At 41.4% G+C, this 23,084-nt stretch overlaps 1 long non-coding RNA gene across 5 annotated transcripts in view; it reads right to left on the reverse strand.

Moving 5' to 3' along the window:
- The window catches only part of LOC145405244 (uncharacterized), a 92,801-nt gene that overhangs the window by 17,365 nt on the left and 52,352 nt on the right, over positions 1-23,084 (reverse strand). For 3 of the 5 annotated variants that reach the window (XR_013898321.1, XR_013898320.1, XR_013898319.1), the window contains exons 4-8: positions 18,911-18,968; positions 18,663-18,719; positions 18,422-18,486; positions 9,487-9,543; positions 9,241-9,305 (exon numbers count right to left, since the gene is read on the reverse strand). This is a non-coding gene — a long non-coding RNA (uncharacterized LOC145405244). The remainder of the gene's footprint in view (positions 1-9,240; positions 9,306-9,486; positions 9,544-18,421; positions 18,487-18,662; positions 18,720-18,910; positions 18,969-23,084) is intronic. The other 2 variants (XR_013898322.1, XR_013898323.1) reach the window with 1 other exon arrangement.

The following is a 23,084-nucleotide window of genomic DNA, read 5'->3' on the forward strand; positions in this document are numbered from 1 at the left end:
CACAATATATTGAGACAATGAAGATACAGCTGTGGTATCCTACTCCGCCTCGATATCCAGGCCTTAACCATTGCTTCACCTGATACTTGCACTATATTCCTTCATTCACTGCCTCTTCTATTACTCTTATTTCCTGGTATCCTTTCACTGTGAGCCGTCATATTCCTTAGGGGGTTTCTAGTTGTCCAGTCCTGTAACCCCTACTGTATTACATTAATGTCATAAATGACGTTAGCACAAGACTGCTGAATCTGTTACACCATTATTAGCACTGCCACTACTAACCCCCCCCTTTTCCCACTGACTGTGTCTAATTTCCCTCAATACTATTACTGCTACTTCTACTACTAATCCAATACAGTCACTACAGTAAAAGTCTTTTAATCCGGACTGCAGCAGCCCACAGACTGTCTGGATTATAAGATTTTCCAAAAAAAAAAAAAAAAAAAAAAAAAAAAAAAAAAAAAATCCTTCACCAGTCGTTGTATTATTTCTAATTTCTTACTTTGGTGGTGGTACTCTAAACTGGTGGCTAGGGTGGGATGCCAACCTCTGTACAGTGGTGCCAAGTTTTCCACATCCGCGATCCTCTCTCTCTCTCTCCTCAAGGGAGATGTGCGTCACCCTGGGGAATTTTGTTTCTTTTATGAGTGACTTATAAACTTGTGCTTTCATTTCTTTATTTTGTTTTTATTATATCTGATTATATTTAAAAATATTATTGTTTTACATATGGCGCCAGATGACCTCGCTGTTGTAGTGACATCATTTGTTTTCATTCAATCATTCTCTCCCTCCTTCCTTCCCTCCCTTCATACATCTCTCCTTTAGCTTGACAATGCACTCAACGCTGCCCCTGGCCTGCCTTCCCCCCCCCCCTCTCATCTATGGTATTTTAGGATACTATCTATCTATCTATTGCCAGACGCCTCAATCCCATTCGGGATGGCCACAAACAAATCCCCTCCATGTCGCCCTGTCCCCCGCCATTTCACTGTCCCGCTCCCAACTCACCCCCCCCCCCTCTCATATATCTCTCCACCCCATCCCTTCATCTCATCCTCGGCCTCCCCCTCCCTCTTCCTCCCTCCACCTCACTCACATACACTCTCTTCGTCAGTCTTTCACCCTCCATCCTCTCCACATGGCCAAACCACCTCAATGTATTCCTCCTAACGCTTCCTATCACATCCACATCCACACCACAATGCTCCTTTATATCCTCATTTGTCAGCCTGTCTCTCCATGTTACTCCACAGGCTCCTCTTAAATAACTCATTTCCACTGCTCTCACTCTTGACTTGTGTCCTTTCAGCAATGTCCAAGCTTCACTTCCATATGTTAGAGTTGGTATCACAATACTGTCATGTAGTAACTTTTTCACTTCCATGCTCACTTCCCTGCTTCTTATCACTGCTTTCAAGGAAGCAGCAACCTTTCTTCCCTGCTGTACCCTTTAAAGCACTTCACTCTCCAAACCTCCATCCTTACTCATCACACTACCCAAGTACTTAAACGTACTCACATTTTCCAATTCCTCACCATCCATCCTCGCTGTACATTCACTGACTTCACCTCTCTCAAAGACCATCATTTTACTCTTCCCTACATTTACCTTTAGATTCCGTTTCTTACACACACTCCCAAACTCATCCACCAACCCTTGCAGCTCCCCTTCGTCTTCACTCAACAACACAGTATCATCTCCAAACAAAAGTACAGGGAGTTTCTAAACACTATCCTCTCTCACCAGGGCCACTCCAACATCCACTACCCTATCTTGTACCTCTTTTATTACCCCATCCATGTACAGATTGAACAACCATGGAGACATGACACATCCCTGTTTCAACCCAACCTTCAAAGAGAAAAATTCACTCAGTTCACCATCCACACACACTGCCGCCTTAGCACCATCATACATACTCTTCACAGCATTCAACAACTTCCTATCTACTCTATATATTCTTAATACTTTCCACAATCCTTGTCTATCCAGCCTGTCATATGCTTTCTCCAAATCCATGAAAGCCACATACAACTTCTTTCCCTTCTCTAGAAACTTTTCCACTAAAGATCTAAGAATGAATATCTGATCTACACAACCTCTTCCCTTCCTAAAGCCTCCCTGTTCTTCTCCAACTAATTCCCCTGTTCTTTCTCTAACTCTGTCAATAAGTAACCTACCATACACTTTTCCTATTATACTCAGAAGACAGATGCCCGTATGATTACCACACACTTCTTTTTCCCCCTTTTCCTTTGTACACAGGAATAATTATACCTGACTTCCAATCCTCCGGGACTCTACCTTCCTCCCAGGCCAATCTGCACATTTTCCAAATCCATTCTACTACTATCTCTCCCATATACTTCAGCATTTCACCACACACTTCATCAATTCCTGGGGCTTTCCCCAATTTAACTTTCTTCATTGCTTTCACAACTTCTATCCTACTGATTTCTTCCTGTCTTCTCACCTCCCTCCTCCTCCCAGCCATTCCTCAGCCACTTATATTTGCATTACTTCCATCCTCTATGTTCAACAATTCCTTAAAGTGTTCTCTCCATCTGCTCACTTTTTCTCCCTTCTCCACTAGTAATCTACCATTTTTATCTTTCACTTCCCTGCTAACTTCACTTCCACCCTGTCTTACTCTTTTTACCTCTTTCCAGAACATTTTCTTACAGTCCCTCCACTTTACACTCAAGTTCCTTCCAAATTCCTCATCCGCTCTCTTCTTTCTCTTACTAATCTTTTCACTTCTCTTTCTTTCTACGTATAACTCTCTTCCGCCTCTCAACTTCTTCCACGCCCCTATTTCTCATCCATTCATTGTATGCTTTCTTCTTTTGTGCCACAGCCTGTCTCACCTCTTCATTCCACCACGCTGTTCCTTGCACACCCCTCCGTCTTCTCTTCATCTCACACACCACATCACATGCTGCACATATTTCTTTTGTAAATATCCTGCACACACCTTCCACGTCCCCCATCTGCTCCAATTCATATTTGCTCAATCGTTCCTCCACTTCTCTCTTATACTCTGCCTTTTTCTCATTCTCTTGTAACCTTTCCACTCTCCTTACAAATACTCCTTCTTGCCGTCCCTCCCTTCTTCTATTTCTCCATCCTAATTGGACCTTGATTATGGCCACCACCAAGTAGTGGTCAGAAAGTCCACTCTCCCAACCTCTATAGGCTCTTGCATCCATTACACATTTTCGCATCCTTTCATCCACTCACACATAATCAATCATTGCCTTCCCTTCTTTCAGTTCACCACCCACCCTTCTCATCACTCGCCATGTATACCTGTGGATCATCTTGTGCCTGAAGAGGGTATTGGCTATCACCAACCCCCTCCCAGCACAAATGTCCACTAACGCATTGCCATTCTCATCTATCTCAGCAGGCACACCCCACTCACCAACTATTCCATTCACCTTCACATTCCCTACTTTACCATTCTTATCACCGATCAAAAACACTCTCTCATTCCTTCCAAACTATTCCATGCACACTTCCACATTTGTCCAGAACTCTTCTCTCACTCTGCTTGCACGATCTTGCGTTGGTGCATACACACACACACAATCGTCCACATTTGTATTCCAACTTTCAATCTTACCCACACAATCCTTACCCAACTGATCCATACGCTCTTATGCTCTTCTTCCATCTTTTACTCACAACTATACATACTCCTTCTTTTGCCCTCTCATTCTCACCTACTCCTGCACATATACTCCATCCATACTCCCATTCTCTCATACTCTCACCTCTCCATTTCGTTTCAGTTATTCCACATACATCAACTTTTGCACCCTCAAGCACCTGGACAATCTCTCACTCTTTCACCTCATCATTCGCTCCCCTTACATTCCAAGTTCCGATAACCATGTCCTTTGTCCGGTCCTTGGTCGCCACCTTTTGGTCAGTCCTTGTCCGAGGCTTATTGTTTGTCTTTTTAGTTAGCTGCTTTCCGGGGAGGGGCACTAACCCTCCGCCAACCCTTTTAGTCGCCTTTTACGACAAGCAGGGATACTGGGGGAGTATTCTTGACAAACCCCCCTACTCTATGTAAAATATACGTGAACTGTGCCACGAGTGTTCATTTAGGTGTGTATCGTAGGTGAGCGATACTTTGGCATCAGGGGGGAATATTCTTGAGAAACATTGTACATTATATTTGACTTGACTATGTACATGCGAGGAGTAGGCCAGCTGAACTGCCATCCTGAGTCATGGACACAAAGGAAAGTGACACGGGGAAGCTCTGGCCAGGTCAGACTGGGTCTGTGTGTGTTGCCGCTCTTTTTTTTTCGTATTTTATCTCAATTTCATATCCAAAAAAGCTAAAAATGACTCTGGGTTGAAAAGTCCGAACCATTGGGTGTCGGATTAAAGGAATTTTACTGTACTCGTTTTACTTTGATTCGGTATACAATTATTCACTACAACGATAATAGAAAAGTTCCACCCCAAAATCCGATTTACGATAAACTTCCCCCTAAAATGATACAGCCATTGGAAAATTTCGTACAAAGCACCAGGCACACGCAAGGTGACTGTCGCTTGCCTCAGCCAAGATGGCGGCCCCAGCGTGTAGAGCATTGTTTTGGTCCAGTTGCAGTTCCGCCACCCCTTCAAAGCCCTGTGTTGTCTCTCGTTCACATTTGCCCCCCAGCTATCGTCATCCCTCAGCCAAGCATCGTGCTACTGTAGGCCTATACATCGTGTAGCACCAGGCCAATGTTGCGCACGTGTGTTTGTTGCGTTGTTGCAACAATTTACTGTACATGAGTAACGCTGCCTGTATTGGTGTGATAGTGTTTGTTTTGGTCTTGGAGACAACTTGGATCAACACAGGCAGTAATTAAGGTGGACTGTCATTTTTGTTTCAGTCTTGGGTAGGTGACTTTGGGAAGTTGAGTTGACGTAACCCCCTCTTACAACGTGTTTCAATTTCCCGATTTATGATAAAATTGTTATACGTTAAGGTATGACCTGAATAACCCCATCGTAAAATGAGTAGTGACTGTATAAATCTGTATAATAATACATATGATTGTCCTTATGTCTGTGTCTGATAACCACATTGTCCCTGTCCCACTGTTGACAACTCGTCACTTACCTCCCCACCACTATCCCAGTTGCACCCCTCTCTCTCACCCACCATTGACCCTCCTCCTCCCCCACCCGAACACCACACTACCCCTCACCTAATCCCTGGGCCACCAGGCCTGTTGTCCACCCTTTAGCAGTGGTATGCATTAATAATTATAATAATAACAAAAGCATAGATGTGCAAAAAAAACTGCAGACCTAAACATGCCTACAGTATAATACAGAGCACTGATATATCAACCACATAACTGACCACAGACTATTCTTATCATTGCCACTGGACTTTGCTAATAGCACTTCACCATGGTAATACGACCCATTGTAGTCGTTTGTGGGATCACTACATCTATTCAGGAAAAATAACATACTGCACGACAAGTTACAACCTACTAAAATACACCGGCGAGTTTCACTGACATCCATCAAATAGCCTAGGAGTTAGTGGACAAACAAACAAACGACTGGGCATAAACACAGGCTGTCTCGCATTGGTGTACGACAACCTGAAAAAACTGTTACAGTCTTGCTTTGCAGGTGTCATCATAGTTATAGAAATAATAATAATAATAATAATAATAATAACAGTAGTAATAGTAGCAGTAAACAATAATCACGTTATTTGGCACGCTACAGAGGAGGACAAACAATGAAACAGCATGTGTTGACACAATGCAAAATCTGTTTGCCATGACAGAAGGTTGGGTTGCTGTCAAACATTTAGTCAGTATTACTATAACCCTACCATTACAGCATATTATGGCACTGTTTGGTTTCATATGTTCAAGCTGTCTTCACATGCTTTACCAGGGAGATTATGGTGTTTGTCCTCCTCTGTACTGTGCTGATTAACATGTGATTACTACTACTACTACTACTACTATTATTATTGTTATTACTGTATTATTATATTATTGCTATAACTATGATGACACCAGCAAAGCAGGATGGTAACAGTTTTTTCAGGTCGTCACATACCAATGTGAGACATTCGGCCTCTGTTTATGTCCAGTCGTTTGTTTGTTTGTCCACTAACTCCTAGGCTATTTGATGGATGTCAGTGAAACTGGTAGGTGTATTTTAGTGGACTGTAGGTATGTCATACAGTATGTTATTTTTCCTACATAGCTGTAGTGATCCCAAAAAGGACTACAATGGGTTGTATTACTATGGTGAAGTTCTACAGGCGAAGTCCAGTGGTAATGATAAGAACCGTCTGTGGTCGGTTCTGTGGTTAATATATCAGTGCTCCGTAATACAGGCACGTTTGGATCTGCAGTTTTTATATGTAATGTTAGGAATACTGCACATCCATGCTTTTGCTGTTATTTTTATAATTACAGTTATTAATGCATACCACATATATTCAAGGTCTGGTGGCCCAGGGATTAGGTGAGGGGTAGTGTGGTGTTGGGGTGGGGGAGTAGGGTCGATGGTGGGTGGTAGAGAGGTGCAACAAGTGGTGGGGGGGTAAGTGACGAGTTGTCGACGATGGGACAGGGACAATCTAGTTAGTGGACACAGACATAAGGAAAATCATGTGTACTGTTATACAGATTTATACTGGATTAGTAGTAGGAGTAGCAGTAGTAGTATGGTGAGGAAAATTAGTGCTGGATTAGTAGTAGGAGTAGCAGTAGTAGTGATGTGAGGGAAATCAGACACTGTCAGTGGGAAAAAGGGGGTTAGTCATGGCAATGCCAATAATGGTGTAATAGATTCAGCAGTCTTGTGCTAACGTTGTTTGTATGAGTGATGATATGACGAATAATGTAATACAGAAGGGGTTATAGGACCAGATGACTAGAAACCTCCAAAGGAATATGACGGCTCACAGTAAGAGGATACTAGGAAGTAAGAGTAATAGAAGCAGTGATCGAAGGAAAATAGTGAGCGTATGAGGTGAAGCAAAGCTTAAGGCCTGGATATCGAGGCGGAGCAGGATATCACAGCTGTATCTTTGTCGTCTCATAACATATTGTGTTGTTTACTTCTATTTTTCATCTGGTTATAGTTAATTATTGGTGAATGCTATCTGCTGCCCATCACAGTGTGGTTTATTCATGCACATAAAATAATTTTAATATTTATAACTATCTGCACAGCTACTGTGGGAATCAGTGTTAAATCCAAAATCATTCAATATAATAGCTATAGACAATCCAGGAATAACATTCACAAAAATTATCACTGCAGTGATAATGAAGAGTCGCAGCTTATATACAACGGGCTCAATGATTTATTTGTATTTTGAGGATCCAAAACAGATGGGTCCTGTCTGTATCAGTTTCACAGGGCTCCATGCAAACATAGTACAGTACAATCCCAGCTATCCGGTATCCAGACAAACGGAATACTCAGAACAACGGGAAAATTCAAGGGCTGGTAAAAATGTCAGTAAGTTATAACTGTGCGCCAATTTGAATGGACCGCCAAACCACCGTTTGATTGTGTCACGTGAGGCTGGGGGAAGTCAGACAAAGCGAGGTGAAGGCATTTCCGGCTGATGTAAATCCCTAGCAAATCCTCTTAACCACCCCTCCTCTCCCCCTCTTTCCCCTACTTGAATTCAGTCATCCTCCACACCCTCCAAAAATCACCAGTCTGCGTTTTGCCACCAGACAGTAAACAAGGTCATTTGCTGTTGTGTTCCTCTGATAGACGGTAATTTGTACACTCCAAAATGCCTGAAGTGCAAACTAAACGTAAGCGTATCGTGCTTACCTTGAAACAGAAGCTGGACATATGCAACAGACTTGAAAAAGGCGAACATTATAAAACACTAATGGCTGAATATAAATGTTAATAGGAATGAAAGTTTACTTTGTTGGAAGAAAAATAAATAATATGCCTCCATTTCATACGTACATCATTTATTTTATTTTCTGCAAAACAGCTGAGTGGCGGGTGAGGGGTGGAGTGATGGAGGTCAGGTAGGGAAGAAGAAGAAGTCGGAAACGTAAACAAACTCACGTGAGGGCACAAGTGTTGTGATAATTCTACAGTGCAGTCTTAACACATCATCAGTTCACTAATAAATGTTCAAGCTTTTATTTCTTTATTTTATTTTTCAATTTTTATGAGTACAGTACATATAATGAATACAGTAATTCGGTAAACAATGGACTGGTGTAATTTGCAGTACTGCAAGTTGCTAGACATTGCACACGTGCATTATGACCATGGTGTGTGTTTACAAGGCAGTTTTTCAGGCGGAATCTCTTAGTGTAACCCCTAATGTGACTGGTGAGTACCTGAACTGTATTTACTGCTGTGATAGCCTTTGTATAGATTTGACTTGAAAATCAGAAATACGGGAAAAATCTGTAACCGGGAAGGTAAATTCCCCAAGCCACCCGGTTAACTGGGATTGTACTGTAGTTATAACATACGCTATGTATGTTACGAATGCATAATGTTTTGCAGGTGAATAGCGTGGAGATGTTTTGAATCCAATGTCATTAAGTTTCTCACCATTCGCCTCATAGCTCAGTACCAAACTACCACGCACTGTTGTCCATTTCACTGCCCTCTCTCTAACCCTGACTTCCACTTCTTTTCACCGAGGGGGCTACAAAAACTTTGGTGCGTGGGTGTACTTTGGAGGAAACTCTGCCATCCAGCACTACCTACCTCCTTAGGTAGAAGAGGATGTCTGGATGATGATAAATTTTCTTACATTAAAGAGCTTACATTACAATCATTTTTACACCTAACACCTTTATTTCTTACAGAGGAAAAGCTGTCAACACTTCACCGCTGGCTGCGTCTTTGAAAGATGCAACACAACACATTTCTATGTAATATCAATATGAAGTACAGAAGAGATTGTGTGTAGGAAGGGTGCTCTGTGATCAGTAACAAAAGTCACAACAATACTGCAACGGCTGTATCATCTAGGCTTTCCACCACTCCACTGGTGAGGTTCCACCCATTCAAGCCTTGTGGCATACAGCATTTAAAACAAATATTCAACTCTCCCCACTCCATGTAGTTCTATCTCCTTACAGACATACTCTTACCTACACCTGCTGCATTCCCATTCATTAGGCTCCTTCCACACTGTATCTTTCTTACTTGTCAACACCCCCCCAAATAAAAAAGCAACTCACCAAAACAAATGGTCCTCCAGTATCCTTGTTCAAAAGTTCTACACATCAACATCTCACTCCAAGCACTGTGGAAAATTAGTGCATTTTTAATGGTCTGACATGATACAATGAAAAAATAACTGTGCATTTGCAATATCAGGATTTATGAATTTCCTCACTTTCTCGGTCCTGGAAGATAGGTCATCATGAAGGTCTGTATCAGTTAAGTACATTGTAAATATATTAGCAAATACATTGGTCACTCACCAGTAATTAGTGATAACATTCCACAAATCTTCTCATCAGCAGCCAACAATTACAAACCTGAAAGTTATTATGGTAATTAACAACTAATGACTAAGTACAATATGTTGTATGAAAGAGCAATTTGATCAGTCAATGCTATCCTCATCAATTATAGGCCCCGAAAGATGGTACATCATGTAAAATGTGAATATAAAAAATTAAACCGAGATGCTGATAATCATTATTTCACATAACAATCTTACTTACATGTAGGGTATACAGGATATGTACTTTGGAGGGAACTCCATCATGCAGCACTACCTACCTACTCAGGTAGAAGAAGAGGTCTGATGATGATAAATATTCTTACAACATTCAACAGCTTATCCCACAATAATTATTACACGTAACACCTTTATCTTTGCACAGAGCAAAAGTCGTCGACACCTCACTGCTGGCTGCGTCTTTGAAAGATGCAACACATTATTGTGTAATACCATTATAAAGCAAAGAAGAGATTATGTATAGGAAAGGTGCTCTGTCATCAGAAACAGAAGTCATGACAATGCTGCAAGGGCTGTATCATCTGGGCTTTCCACTACTCCACTGCTGCAGTTCCAACCATTCAAGCCTTGTGGCATACACCATTTAAAACAAATATTCAACTCTCCCAACTCCATTTAGTTCTATCACCTTAAAGACATACTCTACCTACACCTGATGCATTCCCATTCATTAGGCTCCTTCCACACTGTATCTTTCTTACTAGTCAACATCCACCCAAATAAAAAAGCAACTCACCAAAACAAACGGTCCTCCAATATCCTTGCTGAAAAGTTCTACGCATCAACATCTCGTTCCATGCACCGTGGAAAATTAGTGCACTAATGGTCTGACATGATACAATGAAAAAATAACTGTGCATTTTCAATATCAGGATTTATGAATTTCCTCACTTTCTCGGTCCTGGAAGATAGGTCATCATGAAAGTCTGTATCAGTTAAGTACATTGTAAATATATTAGCAAATAAATTGGACACTCACCAATAATTAGTAATAACATTCCACTACTCTTCTCATCAGCAGCCAACAATCACAAACCTGAAAGTTATGACGTTGATTAACAATTAATGACCATGTACAATATGTTGTATGTAAGAGTAAGTTTATCAGTCAATGCTATCCTCATCAATTATAGGCCCCGAAAGATGGTACATCATGTAAAAAAAAAAAATAAATAAAAAAAATAAAAATAAAAAATAATAATAATGATATTTCACATTAACAATCTTTACTTACATGTAGAGTATACAAGATATGTACACCCAAGCATCAAAATTTCTGTACCCCCTTTGGTGGAAAGAAGTGGAAGTCAGGATTAGAGAGGGCAGGGAAACAGACAACCGTGAGTGGTAGTTTCGTACTGAGCTACGAGGCGAATGGTTAGAAGCCAAATGACATTGGATTCGAAACATTTCCATACAATTCACCTTCAAAACAGTATGCTTTCTTAACATACATAGCATATAACAAAGACTACTATGTTAGCATGGAGTCCTGTGAAATTGATCCAGACACGACCTGTCTGTTTCGGATCCTCAAAACACCGAGCTCATTGTATATAAGCTGCGACTGGTCATTATCACTGCAGTGATAATTTTTGTGAATACTGTATGTTATTCCTGGATTGCCTATAGCTAATAAATAAAGTGATTGTGGATTTAATACTGATTCCCACAGTAGCTGTGCAGATGATTATAAATATTAAAATTATTTTGTGGATGAATAAACCACACTGTGATGGGCAGGTATACATGGCGAGTGATGAGAAGGGTGGGTGGTGAACTGAATGAAAGGAAGGCAATGATTGATTATGTGTGTGTGGATGAAAGGATGCGAAGATGTGTAATGGATGCAAGAGCTCATAGAGGTTGGGGGAGTGGACTTTCTGACCACTACTTGGTGGTGGCCAGAATTAAAATTCAAGTAAGATGGAGGAACAGAAGAAGGGAAAGACGAGAGGAAGGAGTAGTTGCAAGGAGAGTGGAAAGGTTACAAGAGGATGAGAAAAAGGCAGAGTATAAGACAGAAGTGGAGGAACGATTGAGCAATTATGAATTGGAGCAGATGGGAGACGTGGAAGGTGTGTGTAGGATATTTAAAGAAGAAAAATGTGTAGGATATTTACAGAAGAAATATGTGCAGCATGTGATGTGGTGTGTGGAAGGAAGAGAAGACGGAGGGGGGTGCAAGGAAAAGCGTGGTGGAATGAAGAGGTGAGACAGGCTGTGGCACAAAAGAAGAAAGCATACAATGAATGGATGAGAAATAGGGGCGTGGAAGAAGTTGAGAGGCGGAAGAGAGAGTTATATGTAGAAAGAAAGAGAAAGGTGAAAAGATTAGTAAGAGAGAGTAAGAAGAGAGTGGATGAGGAATTTGGAAGGAATTTGAGTGTAAAGTGGAGGGACTGTAAGAAAATGTTCTGGAAAGAGGTGAAAAGAGTAAGACAGGGTGGAAGTGAAGTTAGCAGGGGAGTGAAAGATAAAAATGTTAGATTACTAGTGGAGAAGGGAGAAAAAGTGAGCAGATGGAGAGAACACTTTAAGGAATTGTTGAACATAAAGGATGGAAGTAATGCGAGTATAAGTGGCTGGGGAAAGGCTGGGAGAAGGAGGGAGGTGCAAAGACAGGAAGAAATCAGTAGGAGAGAAGTTGTGGAAGTAATGAAGAATGTTAAATCGGGGAAAGCCCCGGGAATTGATGGAGTGTGTGGTGAAATGCTGAAGCATGGGGGAGAGATAGTAACAGAATGGATGTGGAAGATGTGCAGATTGGCCTGGGAGGAAGGTAGAGTCCCGGAGGATTGGAAGTCAGGTATAATTATTCCCTTGTACAAAGGAAAAGGGGAAAAAGAAGTGTGTGGTAATCATAGGGGCATTTGTCTTCTTAGTATAATAGGAAAAGTGTATGATAGGATACTTATTGACAGAGTTAGAGAAAGAACAGAGGAATTAGTTGGAGAAGAACAGGGAGGCTTTAGGAAGGGAAGAGGTTGTGTAGATCAGATATTCATTCTTAGATCTTTAGTGGAAAAGTTTCTAGAGAAGGGCAAGAAGTTGTATGCGGCTTTCATGGATTTGGAGAAAGCATATGACAGGGTGGATAGACAAGGATTGTGGAAAGTGTTAAGAATATATGGAGTAGATGGGAAGTTGTTGAATGCTGTGAAGAGTATGTACAATGGTGCGAAGGCTGCAATGCGCGTGGATGGTGAACTAAGTGAATTTTTCTCCTTGAAAGTTGGTTTGAAACAGGGATGTGTCATGTCTCCATGGTTGTTCAATCTTTACATGGATGGGGTAATAAAAGAGGTACAAGGTAGGGTAGTGGATGTTGGAGTGGCCCTGGTGAAAGAGGATAGTGTTTGGAAACTCCCTGTACTGTTGTTTGCAGATGATACTGTGTTGTTGAGTGAAGACGAAGGGGAGCTGCAAGGCTTGGTGGATGAGTTTGGGAGAGTGTGTAGGAAACGGAATCTAAAGGTGAATGTAGGGAAGAGTAAAGTGATGGTCTTTGAGAGAGGTGAAGTCAGTGAATGTACAGCGAGGTTGGATGGTGAGGAATTGGAAAATGTGAGTACGTTTAAGTACTTGGGTAGTGTGATGAGTAAGGATCAAGGTTTGGAAAATGTGAGTACGTTTAAGTACTTGGGTAGTGTGATGAGTAAGGATCAAGGTTTGGAGGGTGAAATGCGTGAAAGGGTACAGCAGGGAAGAAAGGTTGCTGGTTCCTTGAAAGCAGTGATAAGAAACAGGGAAGTGAGCATGGAAATGAAAAAGTTACTACATGACAGTATTGTGATACCAACTCTAACGTACGGAAGTGAAGCTTGGACGTTGTTGGAAGGACACAAGTCAAGAGTGAGAGCAGTGGAAATGAGTTATTTAAGAGGAGCCTGTGGAGTCACATAGAGAGACAGGCTGATGAACGAGGATGTAAAGAAGCGTTGTGGTGTGGCTGTGGATGTGATAGGAAACATTATGAGGAACACACTGAGGTGGTTTGGCCATGTGGAGAGGATGGAGGGTGACAGACTGACAAAGAGAGTGTATGTGAGTGAGGTGGAGGGGGGAAGAGGGAGGGGGAGGCCGAGGATGAGATGGAGAGATGGGGTGGAGTGGTATATGAGAGAGGGGGGTGTGAGTTGGGAGCAGGGAAGTGAGATGGCGGGGGACAGGGCGACTTGGAGACGATTTGTTTGTGGCCACCCCAAACGGGATTGAGGCATCTGGCAATAGATAGATAGATAGACAGTGATGGGCAGCAGAGAGCATTCACCAATAATTAACTATAGCCAGATGAAAATAGAAGTAAACAACACAATATATTATGAGACAATGTAGATACAGCTGTGGTTTCTTGCTTCGCCTCAGTATCCAGGCCTTAACTGTTGCTTCACCTCATACTTGCGCTATTTTCCTTCATTCGCTACCTCTTCTGTTACTCTTATCTCCTGGTATCCTCTTACTGCGAGCCGTCATATTCCTTGGGGGGTTTCTAGTTGTCCAGTCCTATGACCCCTACTGTATTATATTATTCTTCACATCATCACACCCACACAAACAACATTAGCACAAGACTGCTGAATCTGCTACACAATTATTGGCACTGCCACTACTAATCCCCCTTTTCTCACTGACTGTGTCTAATTTCCCTCACAATTCTACTACTGCTACTCCTACTACTAATCCAGTACAGTACTAATTTCCCTCAGAATACTACTATTGCAACTCCTACTACTAATCCAGTATAAATCTGTATAACAATACATTTGATTGTCCTTATGTCTGTGTCCGATAACCACAATGTCCCTGTCCCATTGTCGACAACTCGTCACTTACCTCCCCACCACTACCCAAGTTGCACCCCTCTCTCTCCCACCCACCATTGACCCTACTCCTCCCCCACCCGAACACCACACTACCCCTCACCTAATCCCTGGGCCACCAGGCCTGTTGTCCACCCTTTAGCAGTGAATATACATGGTATGCATTAATAATTATACAGTAATAACAAAATCATAGATGTGCAGTGTTCCTAAAATTACATATAAAAACTGCAGACCTAAACGTGCTTATATTTCAGAGCACTGATATATTAACCACAGAACCGACCACAGACTGTTCTTATCACTGCCACTGGACTTTGCCTATAGCACTTCACCATGGTAATACAACCCATTGTAGTTCTTTGTGAGATCACTACAGCTGTTTAGGAAAAATAACATACTGTATGACATGCCTACAACCCACTAAAATACACCTGCCAGTTTCACTGACATCCATCAGATAGCCTAAGAGTTACGGGCAAACAAACAAACAACTGGACATAAACAAAAGCCGAATGTCTCACATCAGTATGTGATGACCTGAAAAAACTGTTACCGTCCTGCTTTGCAGGTGTCATCATGGTTATAGCAATAATATGATAATAATAATAATATTAACAATTATAATAATAATAATAATAACAATAATAATAATAGTAGTAGTAGTAGTAGTAGTAAACAATAATCACGTTATTTGGCACAATACAGAGGAGGACAAATACTGAAACAGCATGTGTTGACACAATGCAGAATCTGTTTGCCATGACAGAAGGTTGGGTTGCTGTCAAACATTAATTTAGTCAGTATTACTATAACCCTACCAATACAGCATATTATGGCATTGTTTGGTTTCATATGTCAAAGCTGTGATCATGTGTTTTGCCAGGGAGATTATGGTGTTTGTCCTCCTCTGTATAGTGCCTATTAACATGTGATTACTACTACTACTATTATTATTGTTGTTATTACTGTATTATTATATTATTGCTATAATTATGATGACACCTGCAAAGCAGGATGGTAACAGTTTTTTCAGGTCGTCACATACCGATGTGAGACTTTTCAGCCTCTGTCTATATCCAGTTGTTTGTTTGTCTGTCCACTAACTCCTATGCTATTTGATGGATGTCAGTGAAACTGATAGGTGTATTTTAGTGGGTTGTAGGTATGTCATACAGTATGTTATTTTTCGTAAATAGCTGTAGTGATCCCACAAAAGACCACAATGGGATGTATGACCATGGTGAAGTTCTACAGGCAAAGTCCAATGGTAATGATAAGAACAGTCTATGGTCGGTTCTGTGGTTAATATATCAGTGCTCCGTAATACAGGAACGTTTGGGTCTGCAGTTTTTATATGTTTGTTAGGAACACTGCACATCTATGCTGTTGTTGTTATTATTATTATAATTATAGTTATTAATGCATACCATGTATATTCACTGTTAAAGGGTGGACAACAAGCCTGGTGGCCCAAGAATTAGGTGAGGGGTAGTGTGGTTTTGGGGTGGGGGAGTGGGGTCGATGGTGGGTGGTAGAGAGGTGCAACTGGGATAGCGGTGGGGGGTAAGTGACGAGTTGTCAACGATGGGACAGAGACAATGGGGTTAGCGGACACAGACATGAGGACAATCATATGTATTATTATACAGATTTATACTGGATTAGTAATAGGAGTAGCAGTAGTAGAACTGAGGGAAATTAGACACAGACAGTGGGAAAAAGGGGGTTAGTAGTGGCAGTGCCAATAATGGTGTAACAGGTTCAGCAGTCCTGTGCTAACATTGCCTGTGGGGGAGTGATGATATGACAAATAATGTAATACAGCAGGGGTTATGGGACCAGACAACTAGAAACCTCCAAAGGAATATGACTGCTCGCAGTAAGAGGATACCAGGAGGTAAGAGTAATAGAATAAGCAGCGACTGATGGAAAATAGTGCGCGTATGAGGTGAAGCAAAGGTTAAGGCCTGCATATCGAGGCGGAGCAGGATATCACAGCTGTATCTTCGTCGTCTCATAACATATTGTGTTGTTTACTTCTATTTTTCATCTGGTTATAGTTAATTATTGGTGAATGCTATCTGCTGCCCATCACAGTGTTGTTTATTCAAACACATAAAATACTTTTAATATTTATAACTATCTGCACAGCTACCGTGGGAATCAGTATTAACCCCTAAAACGCGGATCGTCCCGTTTGCGACGCTCGGCCATAAGGGCAGGACGGAGGGTCGTCGCGTTTGCGATTTTAGTAAATTTTGAATAACCGCGGGCAAGCAGGCTCCAGCTGGTATTGTCTATCAGTACCACCACCCTCTAGCTACAACTAGCATACTTTACCTTTGTACTACTGCCCTCAGTTGTTGCCAAATATCGCGTTTTCCCCCCGTCCCCCCCCCCACCACGGCCCGGCCAGCCTGGCTGTGATACATGGCAGCGCTCTGAGCACTCAGAACTGTAAATCTGCGATCTCCTCTCACAAGCAGTTTATGCTACTAGGAAACGCTTGTTTCCCCAGTTGTAACACTAGCTTTTTTTCTCACGGTTTGCCTCTGTTTAGCGTCAGTTTACTGCAGGCTTTCAAAGTGAGATTATGGCTAGTTCTAGCTCTTCCCAGTAAGTGCAAGCGGCCGGCAGGAACGAGAATAAAGTGGCGGACGTAAGGCAGAATAAAAAGCGCGCCGTGGTGATCTTTTGGGAAGTAATATGATTGAAAATAATGTAGTATACATGTTTTTAGCTGTGAAAATGGAAATGTTTGTTGAGTGACGGGAAGACCGCCGCCACAGTGCATGTCGGCCGTACGCTCCGTTGATTTTAGCCTTATTTTCAGTGCTTATTGTACAAATACGGATTCCTAACTACCTTTACGTTGTAGTATAAAGTTTACTGTGACAGAATGAGGCTGTGGTAGAGGGGAAACCGGGTTGCTGGAGGTGTGAAAGTGAAGATTTGGTTACCCAACTTTGCAAGTCTCCACAAGTCCTTGGGTAGTCCACGAAGGCTCAACACCTGTCTCTGGAGAAAGCTGAATGTAAGTACTATCTGCCATACCAAGTATAATGTTCTAGGGTTAATCTCTGATTTTTGGCGAATATTTTCATACAGGTACTCAGACCGCGATACAACCCCGCCACTCGGGGGGGATCGACTGTACACAGCCGCGTTTTAGGGGTTAAATCCAAAATCATTCATTATAATAGCTATAGACAATCCAGGAATAACATTCACAAAAATTATCACTGCAGTGATAATGAAGAGTCGCAGCTTATATACAACAGGCTCAGTGATTTATTTGTATTTTGAGGATCCGAAACAGATAGGTCCTGTCTGGAATAGTTTCACAGGGCTCCATGCAACCATAGGAGTTATAACATATGTATGTTATGAATGCATAATGTTTTGCAGGTGAATTGCGTGGAGAGGTTTGGAATCCAATGTCATTTAGTTTCTCATCATTCGCCTCATAGCTCAGTAGCAATCTACCACTCACGGTTGTTGCCCTGCTCTCTCTCTAACCCTGACTTCCACTTCCTTTCACCAAGGGGGCTACAGAAACTTCATGCAGCACTACCTACCTCCTTAGGTAGAAAAAGAGGTCTGGATGATGATAAATATTCTTATAACATTCAATCAATAGCTTATCCTACAATAATTTTTACACCTAACACATTTATTTTTTGTACAAAGCAAAAGTTGTCCACACTTCACTGCTGGCTGCATCTTTGAAAGATGAAACACAACACTTTTTTTGTAATATCAGTATGAAGCACAGAAGAGATTGCGTGTAGGAAGGGTGCTCTGTCATCAGAAACATATGTCACGAAAATGCTGCAAGGGCTGTATCATCTGGGCTTTCCACCTCTCCACTGGTGCAGTTCCACCCATTCAAGCCTTGTGGCATACAGCATTTAAAACAAATATTCAACTCTCCCCACTCCATTTAGTTCTATCTCCTTACAGACATACTCTTACCTACACCTGCTGCATTCCCATTCATTAGGCTCCTTCCACACTGTATCTTTCTTACTTGTCAACACCCACCCAAATAAAAAAGCAACTCACCAAAACAAACGGTCCTCCAATATCCTTGTTGAAAAGTTCTACACATCAACATCTCGCTCCATGCACTGTGGAAAATTAGTGCATTAATGGTCTGACATGATACAATGAAAAAATAACTGCATTTTCAATATCAGGATTTATGAATTTCCTCACTTTCTCGGTCCTGGAAGATAGGTCATCATGAAGGTCTGTATCAGTTAAGTACACTGTAAATGTATCAGCAAATAAATTGGTCACTCACCAGTAATTAGTGATAACATTCCACAAATCTTCTCATCAGCAGCCAACAATTACAAACCTGAAAGTTATTACAGTAATTAACAATTAATGACTAAGTACAATATGTTGTATGAAAGAGCAATTTTATCAGTCAATGCTATCCTCATCAATTATAGGCCCCGAAAGATGGTACATCATGTAAAATGTAAACATAAAAAATAAAACTGAGATGCTGATAATCATTATTTCACATTAACAATCTTTACTTACATTTAGAGTATACAGGATATAATACTCTGGAGGGAACTCGATCATCCAGCACTTTCACCTTCAAGAGAAATGAAAAAAATTACTACAAGAACCGCACTGTACTACAGTATGATAAAGTGGCTGCAAAATAGTGGTTTAAATGAAAGAAAGAAATCAGATTACACTGTGTCAAACATGTAGAGTCCCCCCCCCCTCCCAAGGACAGAAAAACCTCACTAAAACAAACTAATCGGGGCCCAAGACATTCCGAAAAAAGGGAAATTCTGATAAAAGCGACATCCAGACTTCCAACTGCTAACCCTGACTTTTTCTGGTATATCGGACAGACCGTATCACACAAATGGTTTTTAAACTATTTTCACTACCATTGCAGTACTGTACTGTATTATACAATCAGTACAATAATCGAATGGTATAATATATACAATAAAACCTCAATACAACAAACTTCAACAGACCAGAATTCGCTTTTATCGGACTCGAGGAGCTACCGGACTAAATTCCCATAAACCGGAAAAAGTCTGATAAAGCCAGAAGCAGTCCGGACTGCCTGACCACTTCAGCTAAGTTCACTACAGACATGCTTATCAGTGTACAGTACAGTATTATTATATATATTATACCACTTGATTAACCCCTTCACAGCAGGGCATCACTTTCGTGACGCTTGGGAGCAAGGGATCATACCTCGGGGTATCACTTTTGCGATTCTGTGTTACTTTGAATTCGCCCGGGCTTTCAAGTGGGGGCTTGTATCATCTATCAGTACTGCCAATGTCCAACACTAGTCAGCACTCCTAATCTCATCTGTACTCCCATCCATTGTTGACAATTTAGCCATTTCTCCCCGTTCTTGACTCCCCTCCCTACCTCCCCTCCATTACCGTCTCCTCTCGCCTGACCGGCCGTACTACGCTAAGTAAATCTTCCCTGGAATTTTCCATTGATTTCATCTTTTGAAATAAGCCCTATGCCCTATTCTTATACCAAATAATATATACAAAAAAGAAATCAGGTAAGTGAGAGTGCCATACACCTGGAACTGGCTAATTATCACCTGCCAACACCTCACATGCACTCGTTCGCTAATTTTCGCTGTTTATTTCCCCTTGAAATAGTGGATGTTGGAGTGGCTCTGGTGAGAGAGGATAGTGTTTGGAAACTCCCTGTACTGTTGTTTGCAGATGATACTGTGTTGTTGAGTGAAGACGAAGGGGAGCTGCAAGGCTTGGTGGATGAGTTTGAGAGTGTGTGTAAGAAACGGAACCTAAAGGTGAATGTAGGGAAGAGTAAAGTGATGGTCTTTGAGAGAGGTGAAGTTAGTGAATGTACAGAGAGGTTGGATGGTGAGGAATTGGAAAATGTGAGTACGTTTAAGTATTTGGGTAGTGTGATGAGTAAGGATGGAGGTTTGGAGGGTGAAGTGCTTGAAAGGGTACAGCAGGGAAGAAAGGTTGCTGGTTCCTTGAAAGCAGTGATAAGGAACAGGGAAGTGAGCATGAAAGTGAAAAAGTTACTACATGACGGTATTGTGATACCAACTCTAACGTACGGAAGTGAAGCTTGGACATTGTTGGAAGGACACAAGTCAAGAGTGAGAGCAGTGGAAATGAGTTATTTAAGAGGAGCCTGTGGAGTCACGTGGAGAGACAGGCTGACGAATGAGGATATAAAGGAGCGTTGTGGTGTGGATGTGGATGTGATAGGAAGCATTATGAGGAACACACTGAGGTGGTTTGGCCATGTGGAGAGGATGGAGGGTGAAAGACTGACGAAGAGAGTGTATGTGAGTGAGGTGGAGGGGGGAAGAGGGAGGGGGAGGCCGAGGATGAGATGGAGGGATGGGGTGGAGAGGTATATGAGAGAGGGGTGTGTGAGTTGGGAGCAGGGCAGTGAAATGGCGGGGGACAGGGCGACTTGGAGGCGATTTGTTTGTGGCCACCCCAAACGGGATTGAGGCGTCTGGCAATAGATAGATAGATAGAAATATGCTGTATAATCTATTCTCGTAATAAAAATATATATAAGAAAGAAAGGGAGAAGCCTAAGTGATATTTACATTCACCTGGAACTACCTAATTATTGCAGGCCACCACACTGTATTCTACCTAAGTAAATATTCCCTAGAGTTTTCCACTGATTCCATCCATTGAAATAAGCCCTAAGCCCTATTCTTATACCAAATAATATATACCAAAAAGAAATAAGGTAAGTGATAGAGACACACACCTGGAATTGGCAAATTATCACCTGACAACACCTCACGTGCACTCGTTCGCTACTTTTCGCTGTTTATTTCCCCTTGAAATATGCTGTATAATCTATTCTCGTATTAAAAATAAATACAAGGAGGGAAGGGAGAAGCCTAAGTGATATTTACATTCACCTGGAACTACCTAATTTATAATGTATTGTCTAGATTTCCTGCCAATCATTTCATAACTATATATTAGCAGCTCTCACGAGGCTGACATTGGCAGTAATGCATTCTCCCTAGGTAGGCCAGTTTACTGTCATCTTTCAAGGTGAAAGTACGTCGGATTTGCTCCTGCTAACTTCTGCTGCTTTTTAGCCCCATGCAAAAGGGCCCTGTGACCTCTACCCCCTACTAAACCTCGTGTGGAAAGAGGTAAAGGGCTGACAATTGATAGAGAGTGACTAAAATCTTTCTGGTGAGTAAAACAGTGCAAGTGGAACTGTAAATAATGTGTAAACAGCAAGTGAAAGCAATGAATGTAAATATAAGTGAACAGTGGAAAATAGTTTTATAAGTTACTTCAAGTGACAGTGCATAACACAGTGTAAATAAAATAGAAATATAAATAATGGAAATAAAATAGAGAACATAAATAGAAATGTAAATGAGTAGTATTATAAGAATACAAGTATATATACTAGGAGTAATGAAACTAAAAGTTTCACTCTAGCATGTATGAATACTATGAGTTATGAGAATGAAGGTGAAAGTGACATTCACTCTCAACGCTAGTATACAGGACGAGAAACTGAACGCTATGTATTTTACTGAAAGAGAAATTGAATCCCTACGGTGACAATAAACTACTATTACTGAAGGAAACTTATGGATAAAGACTGTAGATATATATAAGTCTTATATAGTAATTGAAATAAACTGTGAGTGTTTTTATGAATAATAAATGACAGAACACCAGCGGCGAACGATGTCAGGTGGGAAGGTCATATTCCCTCGTAATTTTCATTGCTTTCACAGGTTTTTTTTTTTTTGGAGTATAGATTCCAAACTATTTGAAAATCACAGAATAGTGTTTCTAGTGATAATATCAGGCTGTGGTAATCACATTACGGATTGTCGGGAAGTGTAAAGTGGAAACTTCGTTACCCAACTTCAGAGGTCTCCACAAGTCCTACAGTACTCGACGAAGGCTCAACAAACACCCCAGGAGAAAGCTGAAGGTATGTGCCATAAGCATATGTGATTTTAATATTCTAGGACTAATAACTGATTCTTGGCAAATATTTTTAGACAGTCTGTCGGAGCGCGAATATGCTCGCGGGAGCCAGGAGAAAAAGCAAAACAAGCCCGCAGTTAAGGGATTAATGTAGTGAAGTTATAACACAGTACAGTACTGCAAAGGTTGTTAAAACAGTTTAAAAACCATTCATGCTATCAGGACTATGTCTGATATATTGGAAAAAGTCCGGGTTAGCAGGAGGAAGTATGGATGTTGCTTTTATCGGAATTTCGCATTTTTCGGAATGGTTTGGGCCCCAATTAGTCCATTATAGTGTGGTCTTACTGTATAACAATATTGTACTGTACACTGATAAATATGTCTTTTATTTACCTTATGATGGTTAACATTGCTTAAGTGGTCTGGCAGTCCGGACTGCTTCTGGCTTTATCGGACTTTTTCCAATATCTGCATACAGTAAACCCTCATTTACCTGGACGTGCAGTATCTGGATCTGTTTATTATCCAAAAGCTGGACCCTGGCTCTATAAAACCATTATCCAAATTTACTTGCTATTATCTGGATGAAAAGGTCCCCGAGAACTTCGGCTGGCCAGCTGACATGTTCAAACATTCAGTATCGTGGCCGCTGGGCTCAAGCCGTGAGTGGGAAGTAGGCCGTAACCCACAACCAGAGCTAAAATGTCTGTCTGCCCCTGTACGAATGGTCAGAGTTGTGC

This window comes from Coenobita brevimanus, chromosome 66 (assembly GCF_032717465.1).
Source record: "Coenobita brevimanus isolate Jiangsu-jjx chromosome 66, ASM3271746v2, whole genome shotgun sequence".
Lineage (NCBI taxonomy): Eukaryota > Metazoa > Arthropoda > Malacostraca > Decapoda > Coenobitidae > Coenobita > Coenobita brevimanus.